Source organism: Tursiops truncatus, chromosome 8 (genome assembly GCF_011762595.2).
Source record: "Tursiops truncatus isolate mTurTru1 chromosome 8, mTurTru1.mat.Y, whole genome shotgun sequence".
NCBI classification, from domain to species: Eukaryota; Metazoa; Chordata; class Mammalia; order Artiodactyla; family Delphinidae; genus Tursiops; species Tursiops truncatus.
In genome coordinates, this window is record NC_047041.1 from 76,982,320 (window position 1) to 76,994,662 (window position 12,343).

The following is a 12,343-nucleotide window of genomic DNA, read 5'->3' on the forward strand; positions in this document are numbered from 1 at the left end:
AAAGAATTTGTGAACATTTTTAAAGTGGCACAGGCATGAACAGTAGAGAAAAATTCACCAAGTATCTTATAGATTATTGGTGAGCAATCTAAGACATGGTTGTGCCATTAACAGAGATTAGAAGGTAATTTAAATATGAATTGTTCTCATAGAAGAGATCATCTCATTACTTCAAAGAATAAATTCTATACAGATTTAAGTTTGTGTTGTAGCATAGACTAAGGGTACCAGGTCAAACAAAGTGTATCTATAATCAGATAGTACCAACGACTCTTCTCATGTTGTGATAACCCTTTTATATTCATCTGCTTTTTGTAGGCCTTTATTCCTATAATTCCCCTTTATTTATCTTGTACCATTGATTGTATTCTTTTACTGGGTAAGACTAATCAGCATACAGATATTCTAAAACGCTGCAATAGATTCCATCATTTTTCTTGAACACATATCCTGCCCCAGCTATACCCTACTTTTGTTTTTCTTTATAACTAAGAGCTCAAAGATCTTTATAGACACTCCTGCTACTCCTAACATTTCATCTCCTGCCATTGTCTCTTGATTCAATTCAATCAAGGTCCACCCATCATTGCACCAAAACTGATTTATTTTCAGATGTTACAAATAAGCTCTATATTACTAACTCCAAGGCTTAATGTTCAGTTCATATCTTATCCAGCCTAGCACAATATCTGACACAAGTTAGCATTCATCTTTCCTTCTTGAAACACCTTCTTCACTGGGCTCCCAGGACATCACATTCTATTATGCTCTTACCTCACTGGCTAATTGTCCTTCCTTAGTGTCCTTTGATTGATTTCTCCTCATTCTTCTAATTCCTAAATGCTAGAGAACCAAGACCACTGGACTTTGCTAAGAACTGTGATTTGTGACAATGCCATTGCTCTGACAGGTAATGGAATGTGAGCTTGTGTCTTCTTGTGTTTTAAAAATTTTCTGTTTTAATTTTGAATACAGTACATATTAGTAGATATTGCCCACCTTAAAAAAGACATTTTAAGTCTTCAGTACTTTTTTAAGAATGTAAAGGATTCCTGAAAATAAAAGCTGAAAACTGCTGCTGCACGTCTTCTCCTTCAGTCTCATGCCTTTCAATAACATTTCTTTGATTCCGACCTCTCATTTAAATCCCAAATTCACATATCCATTGTCTACTCAGCATCTTCATTTGGATTTTTTAAATATTTATTGAGATATAGTCCATAGCCATATAATACACCAATTTAAAGTATACAATTCAATGGGGTTTAGTATTCACAGAGTTGTTACCACCATCAAAACAATCAATTTTAGGAGATTTTCTGCCCCTAAAAGTACCTCATACCTGTAACTTCTGATCCCTCCACCCCAGTCTCTCCTTGACCCCAGCCCTAGAAAACCTCTAATCTACTTTCAGCCTCCATAGATTTTTCTACTCTAGATATTTCATGTAAAGGGAATTCTATAATGTGTCATCTTTTGTGACCGGCTTTTTCATTCATATAACATAAAAATTTCAAGGTTTATCCATGTTGTTGTTTGTATCAGTAATTCAGTCATTTTTGTTGACAAATAATGTTCCATTGTTTAAATATACCACATTTTACCTAACCTTTGTTATTTCTTTTCTTCTTGTCCTAGTTTGCTGCATATCCTTACAAAATTTCTGGAGATTTTAAGCGAATGATTATATATATAGTCATTTAAGTGTGTTTTGCTGGGGGTCCATGGAATGCCTCACACTAACACTTGGATTTTCATATGTATCTAGGCATCTGAAACATAACACATATCAAACTAAACTCGTATTTCCCCCCCAGTATCTTGCTTTTCTTTTCCCCTTCTCTATAGGTGTTCATCCATTTACCCAGGTGATTAGAGTAAAACTCTTTCAGTCATTCTCAACACCTGTTTTCTCTCATATCCTATATCTGTTCCATCAGAAAACTGTCAGTATGCAAAAGTGAAATGAGTTCAGGAAAATTACAAACAGGCTTGGATTTCTATAATATAATACTTAAAGTAGGCAGTTGTTAATGAGATATCTAGGAGCCAGACCATCAATATGTTAAATTACAATGGCATTTGGAAAATGAGAGTACATGGGGCACTTGAGCCAAGACCCATTGTCTCTCTACCCCTCTCTCTCAAAACAAAACAAAACAAAACAAAACAAAACAACTCCGCATTACGGAAGCTCTGTTCTAAGCAGATGCAGCCAAGAACACAGGGCTGCCTCTCCACATGGCTCCCAGTCTAGAACTGCTGTATCTCCCCAGGAAGGTGAGGTGCCAGCACTCTTCCTCCTAAGCTCTGTGTTGAGAAAACTCTATTTGAGGCAAGAGAAGCTGAGAGATTTAGAATTCCATCCAACCCCCACTCAAAGGTCAGAGGCTCTATATCGGGTGTGGCAGGCCAAGAAAACTGTGTCCCAATCCTAGAAACGACAGGGACGTGAAATGGTCACATATAAATGTAAAATACAACATCATAATCACTGCCTACATGCAGCAGGGATTGAAAGGATTTTATCCTCAGTGTAAGGGTGACTATTAGGTGACATTTTAATAATCCAAAAAATATATAAAGTTCTAAGCTAACACAATGGAAGCTAAGCTAGGTGTGAAAAGAATGAGTGAGTTAAATTAATATATCTACAAGTAATGTCAGTGGAGGATGAGAGGTCAGTGATATGTTTCTTTTGATGGGTGTGAAAAAAATGTCAACTTTTATGATGAATATTCTAAATAAATGCTTTCTTAAACCATCTAAATTGGTTTGCAAGTTCTCTGATATCAGGACTAAGTCTCTGCACTCAGGACAGTGCCTGGATGCAGAGTGGATGAATAACAGATATTTGAAGAAGTGATTATCAGTTAACCTACCAAAGATATGTGTTATGTCTACTTTAAACCAAGGTTAAATTTTAGTGGTTTATTTGTGTAGACCTTGGTGCTTACAAAAAAAAGGTCATATATTTTTGAGAGACAGAGTAACGAACTGCCAATGCAAGTGGTTGAAAACGAACATTTGTTAAAATCCTAGTTCCTCCACTCTACCCATGTGTGTTTTTAGACATGTTACATAACTTCCTTGAGCCTTAGCTTCTTTAGTTAGAAAGAGAGAAAACAAATCCCTCTTTCACACATTTGCTATAAGGATCAGAAGTAGCATGACAAATACTCAGCATATAGCAACCACCAATGAATGGTAGTTGATTCATTTCATAAATATATATTGTGTGCCTTTCAAGTTCCAGATAGTTCTTGAAAGTATAGGAATGAATGAAATATGGGTCTTGCTCTCCATGAATGTACAGTCTAAAGGCAAGACCCCCACAGAGAGAGAGAGAGAGAGAGAGAGACACTAACATAAGGGCAAACAGGATGCTGTTTATCACTATTGTTATTATAGAGTTTGGCCCCTCTTTGGACCAGGCTTCTTTCTTCACCACGAACTCACTTAAACAAATTAGTCCATTTAATCCTGAAACCATGTGCAGAGGACCATGATATAATGAGCTAGATAGTGTGACTTGCTGTAATAGAAACATGATTAGAACAAAACTGTAGTGTCGGATGTCACACTGGCATTATTTTTATATTTGAAGGTCCCTCCACTAATAGTCCTATCAGGTCTCTCTTCTTCCTGCAGAAGGAATATTGTTTTGATTGAAGTGAAATGGATGAGATTTCTTATGTTTATCAGAATTCTGTGCTACTGTAGAGCTTGTTTTGAAAATAAGGATTTGTTTCAACACAATTGATATATTAGAGGACAAATGTGAAGTCTGCATGTACTTGTGCATGAGTCCATCTACAGAAAACCCTAGGTGAACACAGAAAACTGCACCCAACTGAACCCAGCCAAATAGGAATACACAAAACACACACATGCACACCCTCAAACAATTACCAGCTCCCTCAGCCATTTTGTGTGTTATGAGCCTCTCCCATCCTCATCTGCATCACAGAATTCCCTTAGATTCAGATAACACTCCTTCATGATCTACAACACTTCCAGAAGCAAACTTTAAGTCTCTGTCAGTATAAAATGGCATGTTTGGGGGTGGAGTCAAGATGGCGGACTAGGAGGACGCGGAAATCGCGTCTCCGCACAACTAGGGCACCTACGAGGCACCGGTGGGGGACCACGGACACCTAAGGGGACGGGAGGAACCCCCAGCGACCGGGTAGGATGTGGGGCTTGGGGGGAGTGAAGGGGGAGGAGAAGTGGAGGTGGGATGGGACTGGTGCCCCTGAGGGGCGGCTGGGGTAGGGGAAGGGATCCCACACACGGAGGGGGAAATTGAGGAACCATGGGAGGACAGAGGATCAAAAGGGAGTGTGGCCAGGTTTCCCCTGCCAGCTTGGAACCCCAGGAACCTGTTGAGATCCTGGGCTTGATCCTCTGCCCACCTAGGCCAGCTCCAGCCGTGCGGGTCCTGAGGGAGTGGGAGGGAGGGAAGGGGGAGCAAATGTAAAGGCCGGGCTTCTGGGACCAGCACCCCTGAGGGGCGGCTGGGGGAGGGGAGGAGTTCCTACACCCAGCGGAACCCACCCATGGTTAGTGGTCCAGTGGCGATGGGGGAGACCCTGGGGGAGACAGTGGGGGAGGGGCAAAGGAATGGAAGGGAACCCGGCCAGTGCTTTCCCTGTCCGCTCAGGCACCGGGAAGCCTCTTGGGCTCCCAGGCCTAATCCTCTGCCTTTGGAACCTCCCTCCTGCCACACAGATCCCAAGCCCCGACCCTACACCCCCACCCAGGGCCCCGCCTCTACCCTCGGACACCCCCTCCAACGAGCTGGGCCTAAACCCCACCCACACACCCTCACTCAGGGCCCTACCTCCGAACTCCCGGAACTCCACACTCCACAGGCCCTCCTTTCCACCTGCTGCCTCTCCCCTTCCCTGCAGACCCTAAGCAGAGGCCCTGTCCCACGCTCAAACGTCACCCCGCACCCACATAGGTCCCGCCCCACCCAAAACTCCACCCTGTAAGTTCCATCACCTGCCTAAACTCTGCCTCCATAGCCAAGGCTTTTATTTATTTATTTATTTTCTTTTTTCCTCTTTTAGACTGGGGTTCTGTTTTACCTTGTTGATTCATTGTTGTTGATTTTTTTATATTTTTATTTTTCCTAATAAGTCTTTTATTTTTCTAATTTTATTTTATTCTTTACACTTCGTTAGTGATCTCTCCTTTTGGCTTGTTCTCCCCCTCCTTTCCTTTTTTTTTTGGGTTTCTAAATGATTTCAAAAGTATTTTGAGTCTTTTACATAAAGAAAATACAAGAAAAACATGGCAGATCCATAAAATATATGGAGGATAAAACTGTCCATAATTTAAAAAATTTTACAGTCCATATAAGTCATAAAATTCTCAAAAACATGAACCTCAATTATAATAAATATATGGCCTACTAGAAACGAAATTACTGTTACTAAAACAACTGATAAACTGTAAACGTATTTTAAACAAACATCTTATTCATTTTAATGGCAAACATACTGAGTAAGTTTTAACTTGATGTCCTCTACGGATTGCAGATAATTCGAATAAATACTTTCAAATTTGAAAAGTAGCTTTTGGTAGGAATTTGAACAGTCCTCCAGATTGGCCATGATTGCAGCCCAGCCTTTGTGTTGAAGATGTTCATCATGGACCAGACCTTCACAGAAAGAGCAAAGTTTCTTGGCAACTTCATACATTTCCACTGCATGTTGTGTCCTTGAAGCAACAGTGTGAAAAACTGCAGGCATCATAAGGGACTCTTCAACTTTTATTTCCATGTCATTTTCTGTTGAAAAGGTAGTTTTAGGAATAGCAGGTAGACGTTCAGATAAGATCATTTCCTTGTTAAAAAGAAAAATTGGATTTGTGTCCGTCCCGGCGCTGTAGGTGCACACTCTCCGGTCTGCAGCCATGCACTCTCCCCCGTTGACCACCAACACCTGGTGCTGAATAGCGATCTTGTATTTGCTGTGGATGGCATGCTTCAGGTCAGCCACAGTTTGCACTGTAAGTTCAGTGTCAAGTGTCAGGGTGGTTCCAGTGTTCACCAGAAATACATACAACTTCATGATGATTTCTCTGGATTCTGTGAGCTTATACCTCACTCTGATACGATTACGGCAGTTACTGTGAAAAGGATTACCACTTTTCTTAAAAAGCAGATTAAAAGTGGCTTATGTTTGCTTTGCTTGATATTGGCAACTGAATGGCGTTACTGGTTAAACTCGGTGAACGGGCAGCGCCTCCTCCTCCGCCGGCGGCGGCAGCAGCAGGGCCCGCGGCTCCCGGCACCATCTTCCGCCGTCGCCTTGTCCTCGGCGGCTGCGAGGACCGTCCATTGGCGCCGCCAACCGACACAACCGCCGCGACCGGGGCCGCCGCCTCTGGGCGGCGGGGACGGGCAGGCCCCTCGGCTCCGGGTCGGGGGCCGGGGGAGGGCGGGCCGCGGCCGGTCAGAGTCGAGGGGCCGGGCGACGGGGAGCCGAGGCAGCGCCGGGCTCTGCAGGGCTGCGGACACCCCCTCCTTTTCTTTTTCTGTTGTGGTTTTATTTTACCTTGTTGCAGTTGTTTCAATTATAGTTTTATATTTCCTAATATATTTTTTATCTTTCTAATTTTATTTTGTTTTTTATTGTTTGATATTGTACTCCTTTTTTTCTTTCCTTCTTCCTTTTTTTTTTTTTAACCGTGCCACAAAGCTTGCGGGATCTTGGTTCCCAGGCCAGAGGTTGGGCCCGAGCTTCGGTGGTGGGAGCTCTGAGTCCAAACAGCTGGACTAACAGAGAAACTCAGACCCCAGGGAATATCAGTTGGAGTGAGGCCTCAGCACCAAGACCCAGCTCTATCCAACTGCCTGCAAACTCCACTGCCAGACGTCTCAGGCCAAACAACCACTAAGACAGGAGTACAGCACCACCTATCCAAAAAAAAAAAAAAAAAAAAAAAAATGAAACAACAAAAGAATTTGTTACAGATGAAGGAGCAAGGTAAAAACCTACAAGACCAAATAAATGAAGATGAAATAGGCAACCTACCTGAAAAAGAATTCAGAGCAGTGATAGTAAAGATGATACAAAATCTCGGAAACAGAATGGAGAAAATACAAGAAACATTTAACAAGGATCTAGAAGAACCAAAGAGCAAACAAACAGTGACTTACTATTACCAAATCATATGTCATTCATCTTTTGGAGATTCAAAGAAAGTCCTCTTACAAGCAGTTCACAATCTAATGTAGGAATTGGAAGATAATAAATTACATTAGAGTAAAAGAGAAATATGAAAGAGTAGTTACAGGGATATTGAAGAAGAGCATGTGGCTTTATCTTTGATGGGAATTTTGCATTAAAGGCTTACCAGAGAAGTTAACAATTAAGCTCCACATTGAAGCTTAAGAAGCACTAGTTGGCAAGAACTGTACTGATCAAATGAACAGTTATGCAAAGATTTTGAGTTATAAAGAACATTGGGGAAATGTAAACAGGTAGCTAAACCTAGAGCACGGAACTTTTGTGGGGAAATAGCAAGGGATGTAAGACAAAATTTGTATTCATATCTAAGGAACGTTGGTCTGTTCTATAGGCAATAAGATATAATTTCAAAACTGTTAAAGGGATGAATGCCATGACTGAATTTTACATTTTCATGAGAGTGTATTGACAGACTGTGGAAGAACAGTTGGTGGATCGCTCATGTTAATGACCCTTCTAGGATGCTGGCTAGGAAGGAAGGAAAGAGCTTTCAAAAAAATAAGAAGAATGGGTAAACTTCTCACTCCATTCAGCAGTCAATGACTGCATTATTTCTTTGTCTGGTTTTCTACCATCCTCTCCTATCGATTGTCAGGCAACTATTTTTGTAGTTAACTAATTCATACCCAATTTTGGACAGAAGGGATAAAGTACATTTTAATAATTCAAGTTTAAGCTAGTTTAATGTGGCAGTAATCCAAGTGTGAGGTAATGGGGGGCCTGAACTAAGTTAATAATGAAAGAAAGGAAAGGGGATAACAGATGCTGGACACATAATGGAGATGCCACGGACAAGATTTGGCTGTTCATTGAATATGAAAGACAAAGGAGAAGGAGTCACTGATTTATGGAAGGCTGTTTTGACTGGGTTCCGAGATAACATGAGGGATAGGGAAGTCAGAAGGAGGAGCTGCTTTAAGTGTCTAGTCTGTGACTTTGATTCTGTACGTAATGTATCAATGTGTCAGCAGACTAGGAGATTACAAGTCAAGTTCTGAATGAGTAGCCCTGATGTTCCATGAGTCTCTGATGAGTAGTTATCAAAGACATAATTAAATGTAAGTAGTATAATTCATTTGAGAAGCAATTCCAGGGAATGAGAGTAGGGAAGTAGAAAAGTAAGACAGGGAGTGGAAGAAGTTAATAGAGTAATAAAGTCATCAATGTAGGTATCTGTAGCTTAGTCCTGCTTGGAATCCCAGGTGATTTGGAAATGGCATAGCACACATGCCTCAGATTTATCCCACCCCAAAGGTGAAGGACCTGGGGTATTTATCTACTAAGACCCCTTAATCATTGTTTGAGGGATGTTCCCAGGGATGCTAATTCCCTAGAACTCCTAGCCTGCCTTTCACATGAACAGAATAGACACAGATGATGAGAAAAACCCTTTAGGCAGAGACACACAGATGCTAACAGCAAAATTCAGGAAGGCATGTACTAAAATTGCAAAGGCAGGGCACCGCTACAGCAGTCTTTAGAGGTTATGTGTTCTAAGAATGCCAAATTCAAATATTATAACATTATTTGCAAACACGATTAATACTTAAGTGAAATTATGTGTCTTTTAAGACATGATAAAGGCACATTTTCATGCTAACACACTGACATCAGCTCTGTTGCTGGCATGCAGGCATGATAATAGTCATTGGAAATAGAATAAGGAAAACAACATGCTATGAGACATCATAGAAACCAGAGGAACACTTATATATGGTTAGAGAAAAAGTCAGTGTTTTCATCATGTACCTTATAACTTAGAGTGTGCATTCTGAATGTGTTTATGTGTATGAATGGTATATGTTTATGATGTTCAAGTTACTGCTAAAGTAATTGTACCTGATGGTTTCCACCTGTATCAGAAATTTCCTTTTTTTCTTCACTGGTAAACCCTCTTAAAGAAATATTTTTCTCAGACATTCAGCTGGACTATGTACTACTTATTAAAACTCTGTTATGATTCTTTTCCATATCCTTATTAAATGACTGTATTTCACCTTCTGTCCAAATGTATGTAAAACCATTATTACAAATCAGCTGGTTTCTTTACTGATGATAAAGGATTCTCTCAAAATAAGTTTATCGTCTAAATGATTTATCGAGGGCTTTTCACTTGTGCCATGAAGCAAAGCATTGAAAGAAATACAAATTGAAATAAGATAAAGAAATTTGTGCTTGTCCTGCTTGAATAACAAACTCTAGTAATATAATACAAAATTTCAAAATAAATAGCCTCAAAACTGGAAAACTGGATAAGATAGTTAAGAAAAAAACGGTGTGATAAAATATTAGCCATCACAGTACTACCTACAGAGATATTCTCTCCATGCATTAATATCGGCGGGTGTATTTGAGTGATAAGTGTTTAGATATCTAGAACAAAAAGTCTATTTTTCTCAAGAACAATACGTTTTCTTTTTTCTATTAAAGTGATCATTAAATGTATAGTTAAATTGTAATATCATCTTCAGAAATTGAAAGTTTTTTTACATACACGTCTACACAAATCAAAAATTATCATATAGAATGTCTGAAAGTTCAAGAAGTATGATCATTGATACTCTGAAGATCAAAAACATTTTACTAACATAGAACATGAGTCAGAGTAATGGATCCTTGACCTTGACCTTGAGAATGAGAAATGAGTTCTGTTACATAGAGTAACATCTCAATCACCACTCAACAACTCTAATGATTTTACCTTTCTCTGGGCACAAAAGAAATATGTCTTACATATTGAACCATGCTAATTCCAGTTTGAGAATAAGTTGATGACATGTTAGGTCATTTTGCTTTCCAAATACTCCAAGTAGGTTTAGGTCCTATGGTTTGACATTTTGCACCAAAAGATTGGGAAACACCTCTTGTCTATGCAGTGTGCACCTATTCCTATGCCCAGAGATGGCCAGAAGAGTAAGAAATTAGTAAGAAGTCTGTTTTCCCTGAATTCCCAATTCTGTGCCTCTTCCACTCCATTTTGTATTATTGTATAATTTTTCCCAATATAAGCATAATATGTGCTGATTGTATAAAATTTTTTAAATACAAAAATATATCATGAAAAAGCAATCAAAATTAACCCATAAGCCAGACATCCCCACAATCACTGTTAATATTTTAGGATATACCTTCACATTGTATTTTTCCTGCACAATTATGTGATTAGAAATATATCTTAGTGCACCTAACTATTGCTTTTATTGGATTACTTCCACAGGATAAAGTCTCAGAAAAACGATTATCTGTTGAAAGGGTATGAATAAGGAGTGACATTTTAGTGGTAGATTTTGCCTATTGGCAAATACGTGGCTGCCTCCTTCACCAAAGCAAATGATCCAGTCCAATTTATATGAATAATATTCTAAAGCTCCATTTCATGAACCCATCCTACTGCCCATTTTATTTTACTCTTTTTATGAGTAATTTAATAATTTTTTATCATGAATTTTATACTCAATTATTTCAATTTTCTTATTTGTCTGATTGTTGCATGGGAGTTATGACTCAGGAGCTTAAAGTTTAGCTGAAAGAACAAATTTCAGTTAACACAGATTAGAATTTATTGACCTTGGTTTTTCATGACAGACAAATTAGTTAATGACTAAAATGTGCTTTTGACGTATAGAGAAATCTTCCTAGAGTATAGACATAAATACGCCAACAATGACTTACGATTATCTTCAAAGCTAAGTCCAATCCTTTTTATCTTAGCCTTCATGGTCCTACTCAATGTGGCTCTTATTTCCGTTTCTAAATTTGTCCTTAGGATTTTTCATCATGTTATAATATATGACATTTTTGAGAGAATATGGGCTTTATAATTAGCTTTGATTTCAACTTCTCACCAGAATACATGTTTTCTCTGTCATCTTGTCAATTATTTATTTTTGTCAAAACTCTAATAATGCCCACTTCACTGAGTTCTTGTAATGATTAAATAAAATGTACAGCAAGGTGACTAGCACTAAAGAACACACTCAAGAATGTTATGCTCCTTCTCTTTTCTTTGGTAAGACTTATACTCCAGCCAAACTGAAATTATATTGCTTCCGTGCTCTTCTACCCACTTCCTCCCCCACAGAATTTGCTCATGTAGTTCTCTCTGCTTTGGGGGATACTGTACCTATTTTCACAGTTGAGAACTTCCTGTCTTAGAGATCCAAAGCAAAACGTCTTCATGAGGTATTTGCTGACCTTGCCCATATATATATATTTTTTACATATATGTATAATTTTTCTGAAATTCCATCACAGTGCTTTATCTGTACTTCTGTTGTGGCCATTATTACTTTTTTCCTTCTATTATAATTATGCATATACATAGAAAGACAAGCTATCAATTATTTAAAAGCATGAGTTTTAGAGTATGAGGGGTATGGCCTTTATTCCATTCTATTAACTTCTTGTGTGTGTGTGAAGTGAGTTTTCAACCTCACTGTGCCTCAGTTACCTCTTCTTTAAGATAGTACCCATTTGTGTGGTTTGTGTGAGTATAGAGCTTGACACAATGGATCTAAATAGTGATGATGATGGTTATGAGCTTTGTCCCTATGAGGGCAAGTCCAGTTTTATGAGACTTGGGAACCTCTGCAGAAGTGAATAACATGTATGTATTGAACACAGTAATAGGAACCAAGTGGCATGATGTTGTGTCCTGCTGCCATATGCTCCACTGTGTTCTCTCTGATACTTGTAACATCATGGGCTATCTCACTGTTTATCTCTTAGTGCCTTTGACATGTCTTCCTTTGCCAAGATGTTGGGAGTTGTTACAAATGCCCTGTAGCTGTTTGAAAAAATAATTATCATAGTGTTATCATACCATGCATGTATGTTTACTTGAAAACTTAATACCCATTGCCTTAAAATGTAACATGCTACATCACTCTCTTTTAATTTGCATAAGTAAATGCATCTATTGACATTTTTGTTCTTGATAATCCCTAGTTCTTACTTGCCTTAAAACTAGCAGATACAAACCTATAGCCAAGGATAGATAGATCTTAAAATGTTATGTAAGTGACGTCCCTGGCAAGTATTAAGAAGAGGAAAATGTGTACATTCCACTTCCATTGTGAAGT

General features: G+C 39.0%; 1 long non-coding RNA gene across 1 annotated transcript in view; it reads right to left on the minus strand.

Annotated features, from left to right (window-relative positions):
* The window catches only part of LOC141279265 (uncharacterized), a 47,796-nt gene extending 42,858 nt beyond the window's left edge, over positions 1-4,938 (minus strand). Inside the window, exon 1 of the long non-coding RNA XR_012333236.1 lies at positions 4,844-4,938. This is a non-coding gene — a long non-coding RNA (uncharacterized lncRNA). The remainder of the gene's footprint in view (positions 1-4,843) is intronic.
* Between the last annotated feature and the right edge of the window lie 7,405 nt (positions 4,939-12,343).